The sequence below is a fragment of the Catharus ustulatus genome, chromosome 9 (assembly GCF_009819885.2).
Source record: "Catharus ustulatus isolate bCatUst1 chromosome 9, bCatUst1.pri.v2, whole genome shotgun sequence".
Taxonomy (NCBI): domain Eukaryota; kingdom Metazoa; phylum Chordata; class Aves; order Passeriformes; family Turdidae; genus Catharus; species Catharus ustulatus.
In genome coordinates, this window is record NC_046229.1 from 18,616,080 (window position 1) to 18,628,533 (window position 12,454).

Sequence of the window (12,454 nt, forward strand, 5' to 3'; positions counted from 1 at the left end):
GGCCCCGCGGCCGCCGGAGCCTCGGCTCGCCAATCGGGGCGCGGGGCCGGGACAGCCCCCCCGGCGGGCCGGGGAGGGGGCGCGGGGCCGCGGGGAGGGGCGCCCGCCCCGCCCGGGCCCGCCCCTCCCGCCGCTGCCGCCGCCGGGCGCCGCCCGGGGGTCCGGCCGGGGCGGGGAGCGGAGCGGAGCGGGGGGACGTCAGCGGGAAGGAATCCGCGGGCACCGAGGGCCGCCGCCGCGGAATGCGCCGCCGCCGCGGATTGCTGCGACTCGCGGTGGCCCCGGGGAAGGGGAGGGGGATCTGGGCGCTGCCCGGCTGCTCACGGCGGCCTCCCGCCTCTCAGCGAGCGGCCGCACGCGGTGGGAAGCCCCCGCCGGACCGGGATACGGCACGGAGGACAGGGAAGCCGGGAGGATGGCGGTGGCTCTGCGCTCGGGGCGATGCTTGCCCTCGGGACCGGAGAGGAGGGCTCAGGAGCCCGGGCGGAGCAGGGCTGGATGTTGGGGAAACCCTCGGCCACTCATGCAAACACTCTTGAGCTGTGCCCTGGCCAGAGCTATTGGTGAAATTCCTTTAAGAGGTTACAGAGTATCACGAAACTGGGAATAACGCTGGGAGACGGAGCAAGAGGGAGGGAAGACGTGCGCCAATTGTCGAAGTGAGATTGAAGTGTAGCAGGACGAAGGGCTCGGGCTCGTCTCGATCTCGTAGTTCCTCTGCACCATGTGCTCCTGGGCACGCATCCTGCGGGAGCCAGCACCGCTGGAGTCTGGTGCGGGTCACCGCTTCCCGTCGGCCTTAAGGCACTAAGGGACAGCGCTGCGCTGTTAGCGGCCGCTGGGGAGCCGTGGGAGTCCCGTCCCTCTGGGGAAAGCACAGGGCACACACGAGGTTTGCGTGCTGGGCATACCAGCGGGATTACGCCGGATCCAGCCCGGGGAGCGCTCGTTCCTGGGAGCCAGCTGTGGTCCGCGGCTGGCTTCGGCACTGAAGCCGCTCTGGAAAGCGAGTACACAGTGAACACTTGGTCCATTGAGTGAAGTCCTGACCCGAAAATACACCGGTGTGTTCCCTTCGGTGTTAGAGTAAACCTAGGCATGCAAATACGGCTAAATTTTTACAGATTTGAAAATAAAAATCATAAAATGATCCATTGGTCGGACTAGTTGAATAAAGCGCAGCAGGCTATAAGGCTGGCTGCTGGAGCTGTGGCCCACTCAGCCACCTATCCCATAGAGAGAACAGGTCTGTGCTTCGATTTCATAGCAAAATATCAGGACTGAGTGGTCTGAACTCGGGCTGAAACCAACGGGGCTCTTTGAGAAGACTCGTGGTGTGGCTGTAACAGTGCTGAGGAACTCGCAGGGCAGCCCGGAGGTTGTTTTGTACCGTGGTGCTGTGGATCAGCTCAGCTCAAACCGCTTCTCCACTGCACTGCCTCTAAGGAAAACAGCCAGGGCTGTTCCTAATTAAAGGAAGCAGAACTGCCTAAAGAACCCATTGGGAAAAGGAAACTGTGCAAGAGAAGCAGGAAACTGAAGAATGGGGTGAGGGAAATGGCAGTTCACATAAACATAATGGAAGTTCATTAGTTTTTAGACATTCATGTTGGGATAAACTCATCTTTCATGCCCTCAGAGAACATGTGATTTAGAACTAGATTCAACATCCTCCAAAATCCTTGGAAATGTTTCCATTGACTTAAGTGATGTTGGATCAGGGCACTGTGTTAATGCTCTCAATCATTTTTGCTGCAATACACAGTGGCTTGGGAAGTTTGAGACGTTTACAGTATTGGTATGATTTTATCTGCTCCATAAATTATATTTTTCATCAATTCTGGAATAAAATGGTCCTGATTAGTAGCAGACAAAAATATGGCCTACCATACTCTTGCTGTACAATTAGGTTTAAATTATCCTCAAATAAATCCTGTAGTTTGTGGGGGTTTTACCTCGTCTGAGAAGGGCACAGATACCATTTGCTGGTTTTATGTTGATCCTGAACATCTGATTAGAAAATTGCCAATCTTTTGGGGTGATTGCTGCCTTTTATTCTGTGACCAGAAATAGGCTCACACCCTGGGGGAAGAGGCTGTACAGGGAATATTTGAGTGTAGTTAAAAACACATTCTGTTTTGCATCACTCGGTCAACACAAAGCAAATTTAAGCCTCAGTGTCAGTGCACTACAAAGCAGCTGGAGCATGCTGGGCAATCTGGCTCATTATGGGTAAATCTCTTATCTTTGCCCTATTTTTCCACATTTCTTATTACTAAGGCTGTTTGTATGGAAAGAGGATTTGTAGGAGAATTATTCCCCACCTGAAATCATAATCCTCTTTGTGTCATTGTAATAACTTCTTCAGCCACTACACATAATATCATAAACATGTGCTGATGACTTCAGTTGGAAACTAGAGAAAAAGAGCTCTGAAGAGACAAGTCTGTTTTCTTGGAAACATGGACCATAACCTTACAAATAGTCTTGTACTGAATTATTATAAGCATATGTGTAGTCCTGTTAAACTCCCTGAGTTTAAATTATCCCATGTGTAATTCCACCCTAATCCATAGAATTAATGTGGCTCAATCAAACTTCTAGAACACATTTGATTTCTGTGTTCTGCTCAATGACTGAAGATGTGCGAGGGCTGGTGGGTCCTAACGGTGCAGGTGAGCCCAGCCAGCTCTGGGGTAGAGCATTGTCTCCTTCCTACCCATCTGATCCTGATAAAGGGTCTGGGTTTAATCAGCTAGCTCAGCTGAGGAGTGGGGTGATTTCCCTAAAGGATAAAGGGAGATAGTTGGGAGAGCTAAGCTGTGTACAGGGAGGTAATTTGCCAGGATGAGCTCCAAAGGGTGATCCATAAGAGAAGGAGTGCACTGTTGGATGGTGTGGCTGGCCTGAGGGAGAGGAATAGGGTTCTGAACTGGGGAGAATGGTGGTACCAGCCACAGGGTGGGGTGGAAGCAGATGAAGAAATACACCACTGTGGGTGTGCTTGTGGTCATGGGTGTGATTTCTGCCTGGAGCACAGGAGTAGGTTCCTGGGTGGGAGCTACATCCAGAGCTCAGAAGCATAGGAGCGCAGGGAGGATTAAAGCAGGAGTTGTGCTGTGCTATGGGCAGGAGGTGACTGGGCATGAGAGGTCCTGTGCTGCACTGCTTTCAATGGAGCTTGCTGTGGGGAGCTGGGTTGGCTAAAGACAGCACTGGCCAGTGGCTTTAGGAAGGGGAAGGATACTCTAGAATTGCTGAGCTACGCTGTGTTGTCTCCTAAGGATTAAGGAAAAGAATACCAGTGAGTGAGTGAGCTGGCCTGGTGAGGCCAAAGGGAGGCTGGGCTGCCTGCCCTTTGATGTGCCTCAGCAAAGGCAAGGAACTAAATAAGCCCTGTTGTAATTCTCTTGAATTTGGAGGAATTTTTCTCAGGCTGCCATACCAGTGTGTTAACTACTCCCAGTGTTGTGAAATGGCCTGTCCCAGGGTGGTAGTGACACTAACACTCAGTAATGTTTTAGCCTAATTAACTTACATGACTAAAGTTATTAAAAATGCTGCAGGATAAATACAACTTGTGACTCCAGTAAGATTTGAATCTTACTGATGGTCAAGACCAAACATTAGCAGTAGCACTGAAACTGCAAAGAAAGAACTCTACAGGACAGCCTTATTACTACCCAAAACTGTTCCTAATCTTTCATTTATTAGGACTCCTTTTCAAAGTAATGCATGTCCTAGGTAAGCTAATTATTCATGTTACCTCCAATATCTTCTTTAAAACCTGACTGTTCTCATACTGCTACTTACTTTGGAAACATTCCGGGGGTGTGCAGCATTGCCCTTGGTGCTTTGATTAAGCATGGTGTGCTGTATTGCCTCTCAACTACTTTACCAGAGCATTCTCATCCCATGAGAAATCCTCCTGCCTTGTAGAACAATTACAGGCACTAAGAGGTGTTCATAACCCACTCCTCTTTCCTCTGTACCAGACTACAGAAGACAGCATTTTCTCAACAGTCATTAATTTTACCTAAAAGTAGCTTGCAAGTGTCTTAAAATCAACATCTGGAAAAACTAAGTACAGAGGCTTCTTTCAAATACCACAAACTGAATCATGGGGCCAAATTCAGCCTTGATGGAATTATTATCTGTTATCTGTGTTCTGTATTTTCCCTGCATTGCTTGAGTAAATTCCCTTATATGGAGATGTTTTCTGAGATGCACATGATGCCAAAATGCTCAAAGAATCACATAGGACCAAACTAAAATATTGAAGTAGAAAAAAAACCTAAATTCAGACATAGACTTTTCTTGAAAGTGTGTTGTTGATTCCCCCTTTTGACAAGGGAATTTAAGCAACAGTTTTGGCAGTTGTAAAACTGGGAGGCCAGGTCTTAACTTTGGGAACTAATTTTTAATGACATTAATGTTACTCATGTTTATGATAAAATAACTTGCTGAAAGGAAAGACTTATCTGCATGTTTGTATTTTTAGAGATTAAGATGTATTTAAATGAAAACAATATGTTCACTTAGTTAAAATATCTAAATATTTGCTCCTTAATCCATCACTTTTTCATTGATTCTAAAACTGATGTAATCTTCTTTCCCCCATACTTTTATGAGAATGGAGGGGAGTTTGTTACCTGCTTGTGCTAACTGTTCATAAATAAGCTTAGGGCAGACTTTCCTGCTTTTATTTTTTTACTTTCAGGCTCATGACCTCCTCTTAAAATGTGATAGATGCATTCTTATCAGTGGGGTGTAGCTTAAGAGTAGCTGAATGCTGACGTAGATTCCATGGTAATACAGGGGAAAAAATCAAATATTGTTTACCTGCACCCTGATTACTGTTGGGGGTCTGGTGTTGTCATGCCTGGGTGAAAGACTTGCTGCTGGTATTGGTTTTTAACTTGCAAAAAACAGTACACAAGCAGAAGGCAACAAAGGACTTCAGATTGCTTGCTGTGCCACCAAAATGCCTGTCGTATTTTACAGTTCTGTTCCTCGAGCACAGGAACAGCAGTGTGTTGGCTTGCAGCAGGTGGGTCAGAGTGCCCTTTCTCCCTCTCATCTAATGGCTTCACCTCTCCGTCAGTGGGACCCAAACCATTGCAGCCAGACTGTGTCACCAGCATGCAGGTGCTAAAGTGTTTGACTCCTTGTTAACATCTGTTTCATTTGCAGTGATATTTACCTACAACAAAAGGAAATGCCTGCAGGGGCAGCATGTGCTACCAGAACTGCTCCTTGCACGAAGACAAGACTTTGTGTAGTTTTCTTCTTTGTTCTATTCCAGGTGTGTGAAAAAAAAAACCAAAAAAAAAACAACTTAGCTCTAGTATCTCAACCTAAGGCAGACTTTGGTAGGAAAATAACTTGGCTCTGTATCTTTGTACCACTTGTAAACACTAGCCCTCTTAACAGGGTGGCCTTTTCCTTCTTAATTATTTTGCTTCTGATGGCTCTTCTTAAAACTTCCCATCAGTCACTCTGTGGCTCCTGAAGTTCACCAGGCTCCTTCCTTGGCAGCCCTGGATGAGCCAAGGCTGGGACCAAGCAAGCAGAATTTCTCCTCCCTGCAGCAGGAGTGAGCCACAGAGGATGAGCACACACCTACTGCTGTGTTTGAGCTGCAGCTCAGGGCACCCTGCCCTGGTGAGAAGGGGCTGCTACCCGCTGCCTCAGAACTATTAACAGTGAATATTAAGGATGTGTTCCACTCTTAAACTCTGAATGGATGCAAAAGTCAATGATATAACAGGTTAATTCTAATGCAGAATGACTTTGAAGCCTGAAACACCCTTTTTTTTTCTATGAAGCTCCACCAGTCAGTTTTGCCCTCTCTTTCGGAGGGGATGACTGTATGAGGAATCAGAGAAAGGGAGAAAACTGTAACTTTGTGGTATTTTGTGCTTCTGTAATTCTTGGCTTCTAGCTACCACTTTAACTTTCCACATATACGTGTGAAATATAGATTTTCACATATATATTTTGAAGAAGCAATTTCTGTCTCTCCAGGATGCAGAAGAAGTTATTACATTTACTATTTGGCTGAAGCCTGCTCAGCATGATCTGAGATTGATTTCAACACTTTATCTCTCTTCCTGAACCTCCAAACTTGATTTTTGTGCCACTTGAACACATTCTCCTTGCTTTCATTTCAATGCAGCTCTTAACAGGTCTGGACAAATTCATGTCTTTCAAGGCCTCGTGTGTTAACACCAATTTTTTTCTTCATTCTCTGTTGTGTTCCCCAGTAATAACCTCACAAGAGGATTGATTCAAGGTAGTACAATTTTTTTTTTAATGCAACTTCATGTTGCATTATTAAAATTTATTAATTTGGATGCCAAACACAAAATAATTACAATTCACCTGTGAGCAGATGTGTTATTTGATGGTTAAAGTCTTCATGCTCACTTATTGGAACAAGACTATTCTTGAGCAGTGATGATATTTTAAAAGGTTGGTTAATTATCCAGTAATAATAATTTAATCCAGTCTTTATAAAAAAATGTTAATATAGAAAAAAAGAACAAAACCTTTTTCCTTGCTGCCTAATTCCATGACTTCTTCCAACTTTAATTATCAAGGCAGTATTTTCTAAATGAGATTAATTCCTTGTCAGAAATATTTCCCACCTCTGACTAGGTATTCTCACAAGCTCAAGAAAACATGCTGGTTTTTGCCTGTTAACTTCAGTTCATTATCCTTCTGTGAAATCTCATGATAAAAGTTATACTTAGAAATTAAGATAATATCAAGAGCAAAACAATCCATAACAAGTGATCATCAGAGCTCTTTACAGGGTTATTTGGGACTGGAATGGTGCAGTGGAGCAAAGAGTGCTGAGTGTTGCACATGAGTGACTGGCTGAGACACAGTGGCATTTAGCCAGAGGCTGGCTACCATGGCATGGAAACTCAGTTATTACAATGGTTTGGATCCCAAATCTGTTTGAATAAGAGAGGTTTCAAATAATCCATGTCACTGTTAATGTACTTCAGTACATGTCAGAGGATGTGATTCAGACTTGGGGGAGAGAAGGGAATTAGGAATAGCTGATGCTCAGATAACTGAGACTGTACCAGAATACAGAATGCTGAGGTTTTTAGCCACTTTATCCCAGATCATTAATCTTGTCTATTTTCTGCTCACATTGCATCCCACAAAACTTCAGAATTTCCCGAAGATATTGAGTGTGGATTTTTTTTTTTTTTTTTGATGCTTTGGGATTTTTGCTTGTTTATTTTGGCTTTATGGGCTTTTTTGGTGCTATGGAAAAGTACTTTTTTTTCTCTTCTTTTTCTTTTTTTTCCCCTCCCAAACTGAAACAAAGATTTAATATTTAAAATAATTATTAGCTCAAGTTTTAGTGCAACCAATACCTATTTTTTGGAACTCAGTGGTATCAATATGATGTACTCAGTGTGTGCTAGGTGTCCTTGCTCACTAGTAAATGCAGTACTGGGATGGTTCAGTTCTGTACCTGCAGTTCCCACATGTGTTGACCCATCTCCAAAAGGGGCTGTGGGATGGAGCAGAAAAGTAAACTGGTAAAGTTCACTTGTAAACACAAAGGAAAATTCTGGTCGTGGGGGTGAAAGCTGCAAGTAAACAAATACAAAATAAAGTTATATCTGTGGTCTGTAATAAAGTTTCTTTAGAGGAAAAGCTTGGCAAATGTATAGAAATGTTCATTACAACACAGCACAGTGCTGAGCTGTGTAAATTCAGTCTAAGCAGTATAAAACCTTAATTGCTTTGTCATAGAAGTGTGTTAGGGGAGCAAGGCAGCAGTAATAATTGCTTTCCTCTCAGAATTACCTCTTTAGCCTTCCCAAAGGAATACAGTAATTTCACGACCATAAGGCGCACCGGACTATAAGGCGCACCCCCCGGATTCGGCAAAATTTGCAACTTTGTAGATCATATAAGGCGCACCGGACTATAAGGCGCACTATTTTTGGAGCGAGGCCCCACCCCCAGCTCACCCCGTGCGGCTGCTGGTCGAGGCCCCGCCTCCACCCAGTAGGGGCGGTGCCGCGAGCCACCGAGCCACCCTGGACCCGGCGGTCATGGGCCCCCGGGACTGCCTGGACCCAGGAGCGGGGGTACCGCGGGCTCCCTAGCCTGCATTCACGCGGCAGCCATGGCTCCCCGGGACTGCCTAGACCCAGGAGCGGGGTTGCTGCGGGGCCCCTACCCCACCTTCACCCGGCAGCCATGGGCTCCCGTTTCTGCCTGGACCCAGGAGCGGGGATACCGCGGGGCCCCTAGCCCACATTGACCCGGCAGCCATGGGGCCCCGGGACTGCCTGGACCGGAGAGGGGCGGTGCCTCGGGCCCCCTGGCCCGCCTCTACCCGGCAGGGGCAGTGCCGCGGGCCTCCGGGCCCGCCCCCAGCCGGCTGCCGTGGCACTTCTGGTTTCCCCCATGGCTCACAGCTCACACTTCCGGTTTGTCAAATTTCGCCGCTTTGTACATCAGATAAGGCGCTCCGGACTATAAGGCGCACTTCCGGGTTCGAGGGAAAATTTTAGTCAATAGGGTGCGCCTTATAGTCGTGAAATTACTGTACTTTACATGGAAGCAGCTCTCTTTGTATTTCCTCAGTCTTCTTATTCTACTCCTAGTGTAATTCAAAGAAAAAGTTAGATGAAGATTTTCATTAATTATCTCCAGTCTGGATTTTAATGAAAAATATGTTTAGAATTGGGATGTGCTCAGAGATAATTACCTTTGCTTTGTCAGTGGTCATCTTCTAGAAGTGACAGAAGAGTGGAGATTCTTCCACCAATAATTTTTGAAGGTATTTATTTTGTATCTAACTCCACTGAAAAATCTAACTTAGTGTACCTTGTTACTTTTTAAAGGAATTATTGCAAGTATTAATGCAGAGCTGCTAAGATATCACTTAAGTGCTTCTTTACAAATACAGCTACATTACTTTTAATATTCTGCTTTTCAGTGTGGATATAAAAAGCACATTTAGCTGTAATTGCCAGCTGTCATGCTTGCTTTTTTACAAATGGGTGCCTGCAAAAACAGGCCCTGTTTACTGCTGCTGAATAACAATTTCTGGATTTCATCTTGGCAGTGAATGTTGGGGAGATATCCTTTAAGCCACTAAGTTGGAGGTTAGGACATTCATTTCAGTGTCAGCTGACATCCCAAGCTGGATCACAAATGAAAAGCAGCAGAGTTCAATTGCAGTGTTTAACAATAAAGCAGGAAACTCCAATTGCCAAGCTACTGGCAGCTGAAAGTAGAATTTACCGTAATGCTAACTGAGCAGATCTGACTGTTGATATAGCATTACAAACATCCACTCTTCCTTAAACCATGCAGAGGGCTTTTTTGGTTTTAAGAACCTACTGTGCACCGATGCATAGACAGGGTAGGATTATGCACAGCAACTTCACTGTCGGGTCTAAAACACTTCTTAAGTCACAATATAAAAAAAATACCATAACTTTTTAATGGACTCTTTTAAAAATTATTTGCTGCATAGTACATGAACAATTTAATCCATCTAAGAATATTCTCTTTCTCTTCCTCTGAAGCTTATAAGAAATCTCTTTGAGCAGTTGCCTAAACCCAGTAGAGTCCAGGTCATCTTACCTGACTTTTTGTATTAAAAAAACCCAGAGTCCCAAGACACTTCCAGGAAAAAAAAAAAAAAAAAAGGCACTCCAAACTGCAAATTAAACATTATGATTATGTGTGGAACAGTGGACTAATGTCTGTGCTACTGTTCATTAATTCATCAATTTACAATATGCTTAATATACACAATGTTTTAATTGATAAAGTGTTATAAGTTTTTTAAACATTAAACATTCCTCAGAGAGACCCTCATTTCCCCCATTTTTGTTGTTGAATATTATTACCCCTACTCTCTCTTGTGACAGAATAACAACACATCAAACATCTTGTTTAGCTTTGTTCCTCAGTTACACACAAAGATAACACAAGGTAGGTGTAAAACTCACATTATCAATCAACAAATGCATTTTTTATAGATGCCTGCATGCATGGTTAAAGCCTATCCTTGGCACAGCTAAATGTGAGATTGCTTATTTCTGTTGCATGCATGCATATTTATGTTTGATTAGTTAATTAACTGAATTATAAAACATATTAAAAAATTGGGGCAAGGGAGTAAAACAGATACAAGAAATTCTAAATGGGAAATTTTACACTCTGCAGAATAGTGACCTGAGTTTAAATAAGTATGTCAACAAAAGTCCCTCCTCAGGTATCATATGCCACTTTCATTTCCTTCTCCATTGCCACTGTAGCATGAAACAGCAGTGAGAGGAAAAATGTGCAAAGCTGTTACTGTGAGAACTGCTGGTTTTCTTGAATTCTTGTGCAAAATTCTGGTTCTTACCAAGCAGCTTATGCAAGATGACCTCTGCCTCTGAGTACTTCCTATTGATTTCAACAGTACTGGTCATGAGACTACCATTATGCTATCAGGTAGTAAGGTCTTGGGAAAAAATCAAATTGAAGTCTCAGAAAGGTCTAGTGCTCAGTTTGTGCTGTGAGCAACCTGAGGGCTCAGTGCTTACTTTCCTAGATCCTCACCCAGCCCCTGGAACAAGCAGGAGTTAGTTGGCACAGCGCTTGGCCAGCCCAAGGAGAGGCCTGTCACAGCACTGAGAGCCAGGCAGCTTCCTTAGCTCCCTGCACCCTGCTGCCAGTGCTCTGCTTTAGACACCATCCTCCCACCACATTCCTCCATAAGCTTCAGTTAAATAATCATTGTGTGTTCATAACATGTAAGCTGTCCTTCATTCACTAATAAATTAGTGAAGGCTATTTTTGCTGAAATAAAAACTAACGTCCTAGGGAATGGACACTAAACACTGAAGTCAACAAAGAGCTCATCATTACTCATGTGAACTAGTTTACTGAAGTCAGTCTGGAACTATGGATTAGGGTTGTGTGGTCTGTTCCTAATGCTGCTAAGACTGATACATACCCTAGGATCAAAGCTCTTATGTACCATGGTTGTGGATGTTCCTTGCTTGACTGGTACAGAAGGCTCTACCTGTGTCCAAGCCAATACATGAACTGCACTCAGGGACAATGTGAATGCAATTTCCCCTTATCTGTGCAAGGTTTAAAGGGGTATCACAATCTGTTGTTGAAAATACTTTCTAAGTGAATTAACATGGAAATAATCTCTTAAGTTGTTTTTAGCAAAAGTCCACCTTTTCCTTGTATAGTTATTTTATTACATTCTAACTGATGCTCCTCTTTTACCTTCCCTTCCTCCTTTTTTTGAATAAAATTAACCTGGTTTACATTATATACTCTTCAGTAGGAGACAACCATGTCAAAAGAGATTCAACTCTGAATATTTAATATTTGTCAGCTAATGCATATCTAGATAAAACAATCTGATAAAGAAAATTAATTTAGAATTTGGCTTCCATGCTAGAACTCAGAGAATGAATGTCTGGATGCCTTCTGTTCACTTTGAAAATCTTTGCCAATTTTGGTGATGATATTTCCATAAAGACATATTTGTTTTCTTTAAGAATATATTTCTTCCTCATTTTGCTTCAAATCTATAAGGTATTATGATTTACTCCTTTGGAAATGGAGAAAAAGAAGTAATGTATTTCACTTCAAACATTCCTTGTATGTAATACAAATGTGTTTGCCATAATATTAATATTTAAGAGAAAAATGAGACATACCAAACCCCAAGAATCTAAACTTAAGGAATCCAGTCAGTGACCTTTAAGTCCTTAGCTAGACCCTGGGAGGGCTGTTTTCTGTCCTGGGAGAGGAAGAATGCAGTTTTCCCCTAGAACAATAGACTGTTTGGTTGTACCCACCTTCTAAAAACAAAAGATAAGAAAGAGCTTCTCAATAACAAAATACTAGTTTACTTCAGCTGCCCTGTGCTTTTGGAGAGAACTAGCAGTTATTTGAGATAATCTTCTCAAGGAAAAGTCACTCTGGTTGATAACAAAACTTCCTTCAGAGAATTTGAGCCAGAAGTCTTTTTCTCTGAACTACACCCGATGACTGTGATGCAGTGTTTTGTTGAAGGCTTTGCTCAGTTTAACTGTGATCTTCCCATTTCAGCTCTACCTGCTTCAACTCTAGAGACTTCTGGGTCATTTCTAACCCAAGTTTTCACTTGCTAGAATGAATTATAAACTGCTGAGAAGTAAATGCCCTTAACTCAAGTAGGCACTTGGGCCAGTAAGGAAAATAGCAGTCCCAGGGAATGGGTACCATCCCACACCCTCATAGACAACAATCTGCACTAAAACCCACTTTGTATGTGCTACTTTTACCTGTGTTTCTCACGTTTACCAGGGTGAAGAACATGCTGTTGTGGGAGCACAGGCTGAGATACTTTTGACTTTGCTCCCCCAGAAGGCTGGCAGTGAAGAAAAGTGGGAAAAGTCTTCCCAAA